General features: G+C 40.5%; 1 pseudogene; it reads right to left on the bottom strand.

Moving 5' to 3' along the window:
* Positions 1 to 3,467: 3,467 nt before the first annotated feature.
* On the bottom strand, positions 3,468 to 4,298 carry Casp3-ps2 (caspase 3, pseudogene 2; annotated as a pseudogene).
* Between the last annotated feature and the right edge of the window lie 9,169 nt (positions 4,299 to 13,467).

Genomic DNA, 13,467 nt, shown 5'->3' with positions numbered 1-13,467 from the left:
CAAATGTAGCTGGAGCCTATCTGCACCTGTATTACTCAGGTGCTGTCAGAACCTCTCAGGGGACAGCTATACCAGGCATCTGTCAGCAAGCACTTCTTGGCATCAGCAATTGTATGTGGATTTTGTTTTTTTAGGTAGGATGGATCCCTATGTGTGGTGGATACTGGATATCCTTTCTGTAAATCTCTGCTCTATTTTTTGTTTCTATATTTCTTTTAGATAGGAACAATTCTGCCGATTAAAATTTTTGAGATGTGTTGGTATCTGAATTTTTCAACTGGTTCTGTGTCTACTTCCCTATTTCCCTACTGGAGTCTGCTTCCCTATTTTCTGCTCTCCTCCTCAATTCCTGCTAGATCCCCTCTATCTCCCATGATTATTTTGTCCCCCCTTCTAAGTAGGATTTGAAGCATCCAAAGTTTGGTCTTCTTCTTAAGCTTCAAATGATCTGTTAGTTGTACCATGATTATTCTGAGATTTTGAGCTAATATCCACTTGTCAGTGTGTACATAGTATCTGTGTTCTTTTGAGTCTGGGTTAACTCACTGCGAATGATTATTTATCAGTTCCATCCTTTTGCCTAAGAATTTTATGAAGTCATTGTTTTTAATAGCTGAATAATGTTCCATTGTGTAAATGTATCATTTTCCATATCATATTTCTACATTGAGGGACATTTGAGTTGTTTCTGGCTCTTAACTATTATAAATATGGCTGCTATAAACATAGTGGGCCATGTGTCCTTGTTATATGTTGAAGCAATTTATGAGTATATGCTCAAGAGTGGTATAGGCATGCCTTCAGGTAGAACTATTTCAAAAATTCTGAGGAACCATAAAATTGATTTCCAGAGTGGCTGTACCAGCTTGCAATCCCAGCAGCAATGGAGGAGTTTTCCTTTCTCCACATCCTCACCAGCATCTGCTGTCACCTGAGTTTTTGATCTTAGCAATTCTGATGGATATGAGGTGGTATTTCAGGGTCATATTGTCCTGCACTTCCTTGATGACTAAGGATGTTGGACATTCCTTTCATTGCTCCTTGGTCATTTGAGATTACTCAGTTGAGAATTCTTGGTTTGGCTTTTCCCCTATTATTAATAGGGTTATTAGGTTTTCTGGAGTCCTGCTTGAGTTCTTCTTGAGTTCTTTGTATATTTTGGATATTAGCCCTCTATCAAATGTAGGGTTGGAAGTCATCTTTTCCCAATCTGTTGGTAGCCATTTTGTACTATTGACAGTGTCCTTTGCTTACTAAAGACTTTCAATTTTATGAGATCCTATTTGTCAATAATTGACCTTAGAGTCTAAGTCATTGGTGTTCTGTTCAGGAAAATATCCCCTGTTCTGATGTGTTCTAGGCTCTTTGCCACTTTCTCTTCTGTTATATTTAGGGTATCTGGCTTTATGTGGAGGTCCTTGATCCACTTGGACTTGAGCATTATACAGGAGATAAGCATAGATCAATTTGCGTTCTTCTACATGCCGAGTCACACTTGAATCAACTCCATTTGTTGAGAATGCAGTCTTTGTTTCTGTCTAGATCAGCTTTAGCAACATCCAGCTCTCTGACTGTTAAATTTCCATCATTTTAAGAAAATTGTTCCAGGATAAAAAACAAACAAACAAACAAAACTATTTTCCCACAGCTCCGAACTGTAGCCCTGGAGTGAATTTTGTTGGCTTGATTAGAATCTATGTCTCCATTTTCAAACCCATTACTGAGACCAGAGAAATAGAGCATTCTAGTTGAGCAAAGTGAGTCACAATCCTACACCTGGACTCAGGAGAATGACTCACTGAATGACTTAGACTAAGAAAAGGAGGGGTTCTGCTATCTAGAACAGACATGATTAGCAATTAAAACTCTGTTAATTAATTACTTAATTAATTAATTGCTGGTTTTTATTTTAAATCTGAATTTATGTTTTGAAGTAAAAATGCAAGATACCTGACTTATAAAATTGTCACAGGGGAACATACTTTAAAATACCACCACATGCTGTATTTACTTAGAAAGAGTTAACAATAAATCCAGTCTAAACAAGAACCTACAATCAGTTATAATGTGAGTTCCTTCCTTTTTTGTGCAAAAAGGAAGCTTATGGGAAATGCTGGATCCATCAGGAAAGCCAGTGATGACTCAGCACCTCCATGACTAAGGAAGACTGGAGCACAGACCCCCTGATGGGGATGGACTCCAGTCTGCAGCTCCTCCATGTTGGCTGCAGGACATATTGTTGAATGCCTTCCAAGACCTGTGTGCCAGGGCCCTTTCATTTCCAATGACAATACAAATATCACCATTATTTTCCTTTCATTGTAAACTTCAACAGAAAAGTCAACATGCTACAGCCTCTGTACATGGAGTTCAGTGAACTTTCTTGAGATGCTCGGCACTCTGGGAAAGCCTTTTTTGCAGAAGCTTCTGATCTGGTTCAATATCACGTGGTAACTTGGACATCATCATCACAGAAGAGTACTCACAAGGTGGGTCCAACTAGCAGGCCTCTTCTGAAGATGTGCCCATGGCTCTGTTCTGGCTCAAATCATCTTCTCTCCAATTACAGGAGATGCCATCTCTCCTTTCCTTACACCCTGTTTGACAACTGGTATTACGGTATTTGCCTGTAGAATTCCTTTATTCCATTCTAACAATCAACAATTTGAGGCTATTGCGTAACCACTCGTTGGATATTTCGCTGGTCTATAAAACTAGGCTGATTCGTATATGAATAAGTAAGAAACAAATGATGGTGGATCATAGCACCCTGTCATCATGCCCACCACTGAAGGATGATACCCTTTCATCAACAAGCCAACCAAGTTTTCACATGGTTTTCTTCTCATATACTCAAGTTTGTTTGTTCCAATAATAAAACACAATTAAAAAAAATAAGAAATATGTGCCCTGGACAACTGTCAGAAAACCCGTAGCTATAATGTGTGCTACAGTCCTCTAATTCTTCCTTTCCACAGATCAGTCCAAAACCACGGTTCGAGTCTTTGACTCTGCTCATAAATTCAAGTTCTAAGACATACCATTTGACATTATCATTCCTACACTTAACAAAAACTAAAATGACATTCTTAATGTGAGGAGAGAGTATAAAATCATTACTGCTTCATTATTACTTTCAAATTCATAGTGGGACCAAATCTCGCTAATTACAAAAGTGTGACTTTGTAATTTCTTCTATGACGATAGTATCATTATTGACATTTATTTGTTCCTAATTAAATTTCAATTACCTGATATCAAAGCTGAGGTAGATGCATTGTGGCTTCATTGCAAGCAGTGGTATTGTTCAGATGACTTAGAACATCGGATGTGATTTAAATGAGAGGGAAAAAAGTCTCCCTGACAGTTTTCTCATCTGCATTCAAACAAAACAAAACAAAACAAAACAAAAAACAGAAGCAGAAACAGAAACAGAAACATGCCCCCATCCCACTCCCAATCATTCCTTTAGTGATAAAAGTACAGTTCTTTTGTGAGCATTGACACAATACATGGGATCTGATTCTTTGCGTGGAAAGTGGCGTCCAGGGAGAATGACTTAAATTCCGTGGCCACCTTCCAGTTAACACGGGTAAGGATGTGCATGAATTCCAACTTGTGCGCGCACAGTTTCAGCATGGCACAAAGTGACTGAATGAACCATGAACATTCCTTTGAATTTCTCCAGGAATAATAACCAGGTGCTGTAGAGTAAGCATGCAGGAAGTTGGCCTCCACTGGTATCTTCGGGCATGCCATATCATTGTCAGTTCCACTGTCTGTCTCAATGCCACAGTACAGTTCAGTACAACGGCAGGTCTGAATGATGAAGAGTTTTGGTTTTCCACTCAGACTCCAGTAGTAGTTGTCTCTGAAGAAACTAGTTAGTTTTTTCAGGTCAATAGGTCCATTCGTTCCAAAAACCTTTCGCCGCCATGGCTTAGAATCACACACACACAACTGCTCCTTTTGCTGTGATCTTCCTTAGAAACACTATCCATCAATTCCAAAATTGCTTCATGAGTAAGATCATTTTTATTCCTGACTTCATATTTCAGGCCCATGAATGTCTCTCTGAGTTTAGCTGCATCAACATCAGTACCAGAGCGAGATGTCACTCTAGTACTTTTATGGAAGTTCTTATTATTAATTATTATACATAAGCCCATTTCAGGATAATCCATGTTATAACTACTGTCCAGATATATTCCAGAGTCCATTGACTTGCTTCCATGGATAGTCTTTACTTCAAAATTATTAATGGATTTTGAATACATCGAGGTTTTGTTGTTCTCCATGGTCACTTTTCTTCACATACGTTCCAAGGTCCACACAGCAGCATACCAATTGCTGTTTTTAAATGGAAAATGAGAAGTGGATCTGGGGGAGTGTGGAGTTGAGTGGTAGAACTGGGAGGAAAAAGGAAAAGGAAACTAGTCAGAATGCAATACATGTGAGGAGAACTCTTTTCAAGTTAAGAGTGCTGATATTGCTCTAGAATGTTGGAAAGAAAGCGTGCATGCCATGCTCTCTCCAAGTTAAGAAAATCTTAATGAGTAATAAAAAGAATGTAAATGGTGAGATGAAAATATGACATCTGTGATCTTAAAATTTGGAAAACCAAAGGTCATTGCACTAAAACCAATTGAGTCTACCAATGTATTGATCTGCCCTTGGCAATATCAAGAATTGCCAAAGAACAAATTGTAAAGAACAAAATATTTGTCTTATAAGGGTTGATTTAAACCTGGTTTTGCTCACAACAATTAAAAATACCAGAGTTGGCTGTAGAGATGGATCGACAGTCAGAACCTCTGCTTCAGGGTTGGAGAGATTGCTCAGTGGATAAAAGCACTGTCTGCTCTTCCAGAGGACCTAGGTTCAATTTCCAGAACCTACAAGGCATCTCACTGGAACTCCAGTTCCAGGTGATCTGACAGCCCATAAAACATACATGTAGACAAAACACCAATGATTATAAAATAAAAAGGATTAAATCATTTCAAACAAGGATTTGAATGAAAATTCAAAATTTCTTTTTTCAAACAGGCTCTTGAGTCTAAGAAACAGAGGTGGCTTAATTTCTAGGGAATGCAATGCATTCCTCTGACCTCTGAGGGTAGCAAACATGTTTTAGTGCACTTTCTTACACATTCATGGAAATATACAAGAACTCATAGATTTGTTGATTGTAAGGGAAGGCCTAATCAAACAGTATAAAATACAAGAATGAACAAGGGAAGGATGAAAGATGGTGACATGATATGAGGACAGAAAGAGGGAGGGAGGGTCATTTTCTTCATGTTATGAGTGACACTCTGCCCATAACCTAACCAGGCACCTATAACACTATGGAGAGAACTTGTGGAGTGTAAGGTACTTTTTTCAAAAGGGAACATGAAGTTAGAAACAGAGCCTGAAAGAACAGACACAAGACCTGCACATGTCTACATCAGTCCCTCTGTATCTCCCACTTTAGTGTTATTGGGATGTGTAAATATGTAAACAAGTAAGTATCTCATTCTAATCCCTTGTTTGGGGCCTTTCTGTTTATCAGTCTTGACCAACTTTTGTGTGTTAGCTTTGTTTTATCTTACATATTTTGTTTTATTATATTTATTGCTTTTGTTAATATTTATTATTTTATTATCTCATACAAGTCTGCTTGTTTCCTAATGAGAGACTGAGAGGGAGTGGATCTGAATGGGAGGGAAATTGATTGGAAAAGAAGAAGAAACTGTAATAGAGAAATACTGAGAAAAAAATCAATTTTTAATAAAAAATAAAATTAAAAGAAGACCTGAAGTACAACTTGAGTTATACTGGAAAGAGAAGAGAAATGGGACAAAATGAGTGGTGTATGTATAGTTTAGATTCATTGTTTATATATGTAAGATTTTCTTAGAATAGAAAACAAAACTTGTTTATTACTTCTCAACTTTATGAGGTAGAAAGTTGCTGTGCAGCAGTGCCTGGAATCATAAGACTTACTGATAAGGGACAGGCTTCAAACACATAATAACCTTTCGCCATACATTTCACATACTAGTAGCATGTGGCATTGTCTAAATTGTGTAAATTGTCTACACTTGGTGAATTTCATTAAATTTTGGGGTCATACTCAACTCACTCATTAAACTATTTGTACATCTACTCTCTCAGTTCTACACACCCAACTTCTGATTGTCTTCTGTTTCCATCATATCCATTACTCTTCAGAATATGACCTTTTACACAATGTGGCTAACCTACCAGGGGTCAAATCATTTAAAAACTGAATTGTTTTATCATCAATTATCAATTACAATAGCAGCCCCCCCAAAAGAAAAAAGTGGAATTTGTGCCTAACTTCATCTGACTATGCTGGGATATTGTTAGTGTCTTAGTCCATGTCACTTGCTGCATACAACACCATGAATAACACAACCAAGCAAGAAAGCATTTATTTGGTTTACAGGTTACATCAATGACCAGGGGACACCAAGGCAGGATATCAAGACAGGAATCTGATCTCAGCAACTGAAGCAGTTAGAGAAGGTTGCCATATTGGTTTGTTGCACATGACTTGCTCAACATAGTTTTTTTATGCTAGCCAGACCACCTTCCCAGGGTGAGAAGTTTCCCATTGACATAGGAACTACTGTACCAACTATTATCAAGAAAATGCCCGGAGAGAGACCTCACCGCCTGATCAAGTGGGCACTCCTGAGGCTGCAGAGCGGAGGAGACCACCAACACTGCCCACCCCTGCCCACATCCCTGGCCCAAGAGGAAACTGTATAAGGCCTCTGGGTTCCCGTAGGGGAGGGCCCAGGAGCGGCAGGACCCCTGCGCCTGATACACCACCGGAACCTGAGGGAAACAGACCGGATAAACAGTTCTCTGCACCCAAATCCCGTGGGAGGGAGAGCTAAACCTTCAGAGAGGCGGACACGCCTGGGAAACCAGAGGAGACTGCACTCTGTGCACATCCAGACACCAGAGGAAAACACCAAACGCCATCTGGAACCCTGGTGCACGGAGGCTCCCAGAAAGAGCAGCGCAGATCTTCCCGGTTGCTGACGCCGCGGAGAGGACTTAGGCAGTACCCCACGAGCAAACTTGAGCCTTGGAACCGCAGGTAGGACCAACTTTTCCCCTGCAAGAAACCTGCCTGGTGAACTCAAGACACAGGCCCACAGGAACAGCTGAAGACCTGTAGAGAGGAAAAACTACACGCCCGAAAGCAGAACACTCTGTCCCCATAACTGACTGAAAGAAAACAGGAAAACAGGTCTACAGCACTCCTGACACACAGGCTTATAGGACAGTCTAGCCACGGTCAGAAATAGCAGAACAAAGTAACACTAGAGATAATCTGATGGTGAGAGGCAAGCGCAGGAACCCAAGCAACAGAAACCAAGACTACATGGCATCATCGGAGCCCAATTCTCCCACCAAGGCAAACACGGAATAGCCAAACACACCAGAAAAGCAAGATCTAGTTTCAAAATCATATTTGATCATGATGCTGGAGGACTTCAAGAAAGACATGAACACACTTAGGGAAACACAGGAAAACATTAATAAACAAGTAGAAGCCTACAGAGAGGAATCGCAAAAATCCCTGAAAGAATTCCAGGAAAACACAATCAAACAGTTGAAGGAATTAAAAATGGAAATAGAAGCAATCAAGAAAGAACACATGGAAACAACCCTGGACATAGAAAATCAAAAGAAAAGACAAGGAGCTGTAGATACAAGCTTCACCAACAGAATACAAGAGATGGAAGAGAGAATCTCAGGAGCAGAAGATTCCATAGAAATCATTGACTCAACTGTCAAAGATAATGTAAAGCGGAAAAAGCTACTGGTCCAAAACATACAGGAAATCCAGGACTCAATGAGAAGATCAAACCTAAGGATAATAGGTATAGAAGAGAGTGAAGACTCCCAGCTCAAAGGACCAGTAAATATCTTCAACAAAATCATAGAAGAAAACTTCCCTAACCTAAAAAAAAGAGATACCCATAGGCATACAAGAAGCCTACAGAACTCCAAATAGATTGGACCAGAAAAGAAACACCTCCCGTCACATAATAGTCAAAACACCAAACGCACAAAATAAAGAAAGAATATTAAAAGCAGTAAGGGAAAAAGGTCAAGTAACATATAAAGGCAGACCTATCAGAATCACACCAGACTTTTCGCCAGAAACTATGAAGGCCAGAAGATCCTGGACTGATGTCATACAGACCCTAAGAGAACACAAATGCCAGCCCAGGTTACTGTATCCTGCAAAACTCTCAATTAACATTGATGGAGAAACCAAGATATTCCATGACAAAACCAAATTTACACAATATCTTTCTACAAATCCAGCACTACAAAGGATAATAAAGGGTAAAGCCCAACATAAGGAGGCAAGCTATACCCTAGAAGAAGCAAGAAACTAATCGTCTTGGCAACAAAACAAAGAGAATGAAAGCACACAAACATAACCTCACATCCAAATATGAATATAACAGGAAGCACTAATCACTATTCCTTAATATCTCTCAACATCAATGGCCTCAACTCCCCAATAAAAGGACATAGATTAACAAACTGGATACGCAATGAGGACCCTGCATTCTGCTGCCTACAGGAAACACACCTCAGAGACAAAGACAGACACTACCTCAGAGTGAAAGGCTGGAAAACAACTTTCCAAGCAAATGGTCAGAAGAAGCAAGCTGGAGTAGCCATTCTAATATCAAATAAAATCAATTTTCAATTAAAAGTCATCAAAAAAGATAAGGAAGGACACTTCATATTCATCAAAGGAAAAATCCACCAAGATGAACTCTCAATCCTCATCTTCGATTGGTTTATATACAAGTGTGCAATTTCTAGGCTTGAAAGTAAAATGATGCTATCTGGTGCTGGATAGAGGAGCCTTATTTTTTATTATGGCAGCTTGCTATTTTTGTAACATGGTGATCTGGTTGAACACAATAAAGTACAGTAGTAACTGATCTCCCCCTCTTCCTGGATGAGTGAGGAGATGATTAAATGTTGATGTCAGCATCCATGAGCATATTCAGATGAGCTTCTGCTTCTGTTGAAAAGGATGCTGTGTTTGATTGTGGTCCGAAGCTTTGAAGCACTACTTGGCATCTCCTTCCTTGGAGGTCTCACTGTTTTAACATAACAGATTTGATAGCTTGTTGGTAAGGTGAGGTCCAGCTTGTCTCCACTAGGTCATCTTCATGTGAATCCGGTGGTTATACGGTTTTGTTCTAGGGATATTTCATTTTTTTAATAACGGTTTTAGCTGACATTCATGGAGAGAATGAATCCTTAGAAGTGTGCCACTAGTGAAAGGAAATCCTGTCTAGAGTATGTTTCTTTTTTTTTTTTCCTTTTTTTTTTATTAACTTGAGTATTTCTTATATACATTTCAAGTGTTATTCCCTTTCCCGGTTTCCGGGCAAAATCCCCCTCCCCCCTCCCCTTCCTTATGGGTGTTCCCCTCCCAACCCTCCCCCCATTGCCGCCCTCCCCCCATAGTCTAGTTCACTGGGGGTTCAGTCTTAGCAGGACCCAGGGCTTCCCCTTCCAGTGGTGCTCTTACTAGGATATTCATTGCTACCTATGGGGTCAGAGTCCAGGGTCAGTCCATGTATAGTCTTTAGGTAGTGACTTAGTCCCTGGAAACTCTAGTTGCTTGGCATTGTTGTTCATAAGGGGTCTCGAGCCCCTTCAAGCTCTTCCAGTTCTTTCTCTGATTCCTTCAACAGGGGTCCTGTTCTCACCACAGTGGTTTGCTGCTGGCATTTGCCTCTGTATTTGCTGTATTCTGGCTGTGTCTCTCAGGAGCGATCTACATCCGGCTCCTGTCGGTCTGCACTTCTTTGCTTCATCCATCTTGTCCAATTGGGTGGCTGTATATGTATGGGCCACCTGTGGGGCAGGCTCTGAATGGGTGTTCCTTCAGTCTCTGTTTTAATCTTTGCCTCTCCCTTCCCAGCCAAGGGTATTCTTTTTCCTCATTTAAAGAAGGAGTGAAGCATTCACATTTTGATCATCCATCTTGAGTTTCGTTTGTTCTAGGGATCTAGGGTAATTCAAGCATTTGGGCTAATAGCCACTTATCAATGAGTGCATACCATGTATGTCTTTCTGTGATAGGGTTAGCTCACTCAGGATGATATTTTCCAGTTCCAACCATTTGCCTACGAATTTCATAAAGCCGTTGTTTTTGATAGCTGAGTAATATTCCATTGTGTAGATGTACCACATTTTCTGTATCCATTCCTCTGTTGAAGGGCATCTCGGTTCTTTCCATTTTCTGGCTATTATAAATAAGGCTGCGATGAACATAGTGGAGCACGTGTCTCTTTTATATGTTGAGGCATCTTTTGGGTATATGCCCAAGAGAGGTATAGCTGGATCCTCAGGCAGTTCAATGTCCAATTTTCTGAGGAACCTCCAGACTGATTTCCAGAATGGTTTTACCAGTCTGCAATCCCACCAACAATGGAGGAGTGTTCCTCTTTCTCCACATCCTCGCCAGCATCTGCTGTCACCTGAGTTTTTGATCTTAGCCATTCTCACTGGTGTGAGGTGAAATCTCAGGGTTGTTTTGATTTGCATTTCCCTTATGACTAAAGATGTTGAACATTTCTTTACGTGTTTCTCAGCCATTCGGCATTCCTCAGCTGTGAATTCTTTGTTTAGCTCTGAACCCCATTTTTTAATAGGGTTATTTGTTTCCCTGCGGTCTAACTTCTTGAGTTCTTTGTATATTTTGGATATAAGGCCTCTATCTGTTGTAGGATTGGTAAAGATCTTTTCCCAATCTGTTGGTTGCCGTTTTGTCCTAACCACAGTGCCCTTTGCCTTACAGAAGCTTTGCAGTTTCATGAGATCCCATTTGTCAATTCTTGTTCTCAGAGCATAAGCCATTGCTGTTTTGTTCAGGAAATTCTTTCCAGTGCCCATGTGATCGAGATGCTGCCCTTGTTTTTCTTCTATTAGTTTGAGTGCATCTGGTTTGATGTGGAGGTCCTTGATCCACTTGGACTTAAGCTTTGTGCAGGGTGATAAGCATGGATCGATCTCCATTCTTCTACATGTTGACCTCCAGTTAAACCAGCACCATTTGCTGAAAATGCCATCTTTTTTCCATTGGATGGTTTTGGCTCCTTTGTCAAAAATCAAGTGCCCATAGGTGTGTGGGATCATTTCTGGGTCTTCAATTCTGTTCCATTGGTCTATCTGTCTGTCTCTGTACCAATACCATGCAGTTTTTATCACTATTGCTCTGTAATACTGCTTGAGTTCAGGGATAGTGATTTCCCCTGAAGTCCTTTTATTGTTGAGGATAGTTTTAGCTATCCTGGGTTTTTTGTTATTCCAGATGAATTTGCAAATTGTTCTGTCTAACTCTTTGAAGAAATGGATTGGTATTTTGATGGGGATTGCATTGAATCTATAGATCGCTTTTGGTAAAATGGTCATTTTTACTATATTGATCCTGCCAATCCATGAGCATGGGAGATCGTTCCATCTTCTGAGGTCTTCTTCAATTTCTTTCTTCAGAGTCTTGAAGTTCTTATTGTACAGATCTTTTACTTGCTTGGTTAAAGTCACACCGAGTTACTTTATATTATTTGTGTCTATTATGAAGGGTGTCGTTTCCCTAATTTCTTTCTCGGCTTGTTTCTCTTTTGTGTAGAGGAAGGCTACTGATTTATTTGAGTTAATTTTATACCTAGCCACTTTGCTGAAGTTGTTCATCAGCTTTAGTAGTTCTCTGGTAGAACTTTCGGGATCACTTAAATATACTATCATGTCATCTGCAAATAGTGATAATTTGACTTCTTCTTTTCCGATCTGTATCCCCTTGACCTCGTTTTGTTTTCTGATTGCTCTGGCTAGAACTTCAAGAACTATATTGAATAAGTAGGGAGAGAGTGGGCAGCCTTGTCTAGTCCCTGATTTTAGTGGGATTGCTTCAAGCTTCTCTCCAGTTAGTTTAATATTAGCAACTGGTTTGCTGTATATGGCTTTTACTATGTTTAGGTATGGGCCTTGAATTCCTATTCTTTCCAGGACTTTTATCATGAAGGGGTGTTGAATTTTGTCAAATGCTTTCTCAGCGTCTACTGAAATGATCATGTGGTTTTGTTCTTTCAGTTTGTTTATATAATGGATCACGTTGATGGTTTTCCATATATTAAACCATCCCTGCATGCCTGGCATGATCATTCCAAGTTCTTAAGATCAAGGTACAGGTTCAGAATTACGAGGCATTGCCATCAGCATTAATGCCATCTCTCACAACTAGAGCTCTCATTGTTGTCATATCTGCCCTCCAATCCCTCACAGCCACTCTCTACCTTCTAATGTTTCTAAGGCCTGTTAGGCCCAAGTGTCTGAGGACCTGATGAACAAACAATAAGCTAAGTTGCCCATCCCCAGCTCGAAGACAGCTCTGGAGGATGAGCTCTGAGTTGTTTCAGTGCTTTGATCCTTCCTATCTGTCAGGGGTGATTTGTCATTTATACACCATGCTGTGATGGATGGCTCTAATGAGACATTCTAGTTTGGGAATAAGGCTACTTTGATCTCAAGACAAGCTGGACTCACAGCATATCCTGGCCAATTTCATGAAGTACCGGAAAAGGTTCATCTTTAAAAACCAGGGCTACAATCTGTCTAGGGTGATATTACTCATGCGTCTCTCGCTCTGATCACGGGGTCAGGTGCCCCCAGGAATCACGAGTAGCCCGTCTTGATGTAACAGGAAGAGGTAGCTTTTATTAACGAGATCCATATTAGCGGGATCCCGGGTCGATACGTATCTCACACAGGAGACAGAGGAATGGACCCCGAGCTCCCAAACTCAGGGGTTTATATAGGGGAGGTTAGGGGCATTCGAGAGGGTACACATGATTGGTCAATTCAAATGGTGCACAGTTACTTTCAGCTCGAAATTACATCAGCAAGGAGTATGTGCTCTCTAGCAGCTCGGCAGGCAGGTAGGGTGGCTCATCTCACTCAGGGGGGTGAAGGAAGGGGAGGGGTGGCTACAGATGGTCAATGTCCTTGGGGCTGATAGCTGGTCCGGCAAGTCCTATCTCTGGCTCTCCCTCAGGCACGTCCGGCCTTGCACATCCGGACTCTGACAATGAGTAACCTTTTTAAAACTCTAGTTCTACAAGACCTTCCTGAAACACTGGTCTTTATTATGATACACAATGGAAGATTCACTCAAGGGACTGAGGCATGTGAGTGAACTAGTATCTTTACATCTTTCCTCAGATTTTTGTTGCTATGATAAACACTAGAACCAAAACTAACTCAGGAAGAAAGGATTTCTTTCTTCTTACTTTTTACCTCCTGTAAAAAGCAAAGCCACAGCACAAACCTGGAGGCAGGAACTGAAGCAGAGACAATAGTGAAAGGTTCTCTCTGGCTTGCTCCCTCTTGCATTCTACC

The sequence above is a fragment of the Rattus norvegicus genome, chromosome 1 (genome assembly GCF_036323735.1).
Source record: "Rattus norvegicus strain BN/NHsdMcwi chromosome 1, GRCr8, whole genome shotgun sequence".
NCBI classification, from domain to species: Eukaryota; Metazoa; Chordata; class Mammalia; order Rodentia; family Muridae; genus Rattus; species Rattus norvegicus.
The sequence above is the reverse complement of the archived record's forward strand: the minus strand, read 5'-3'. Positions and strand labels throughout refer to the sequence as shown.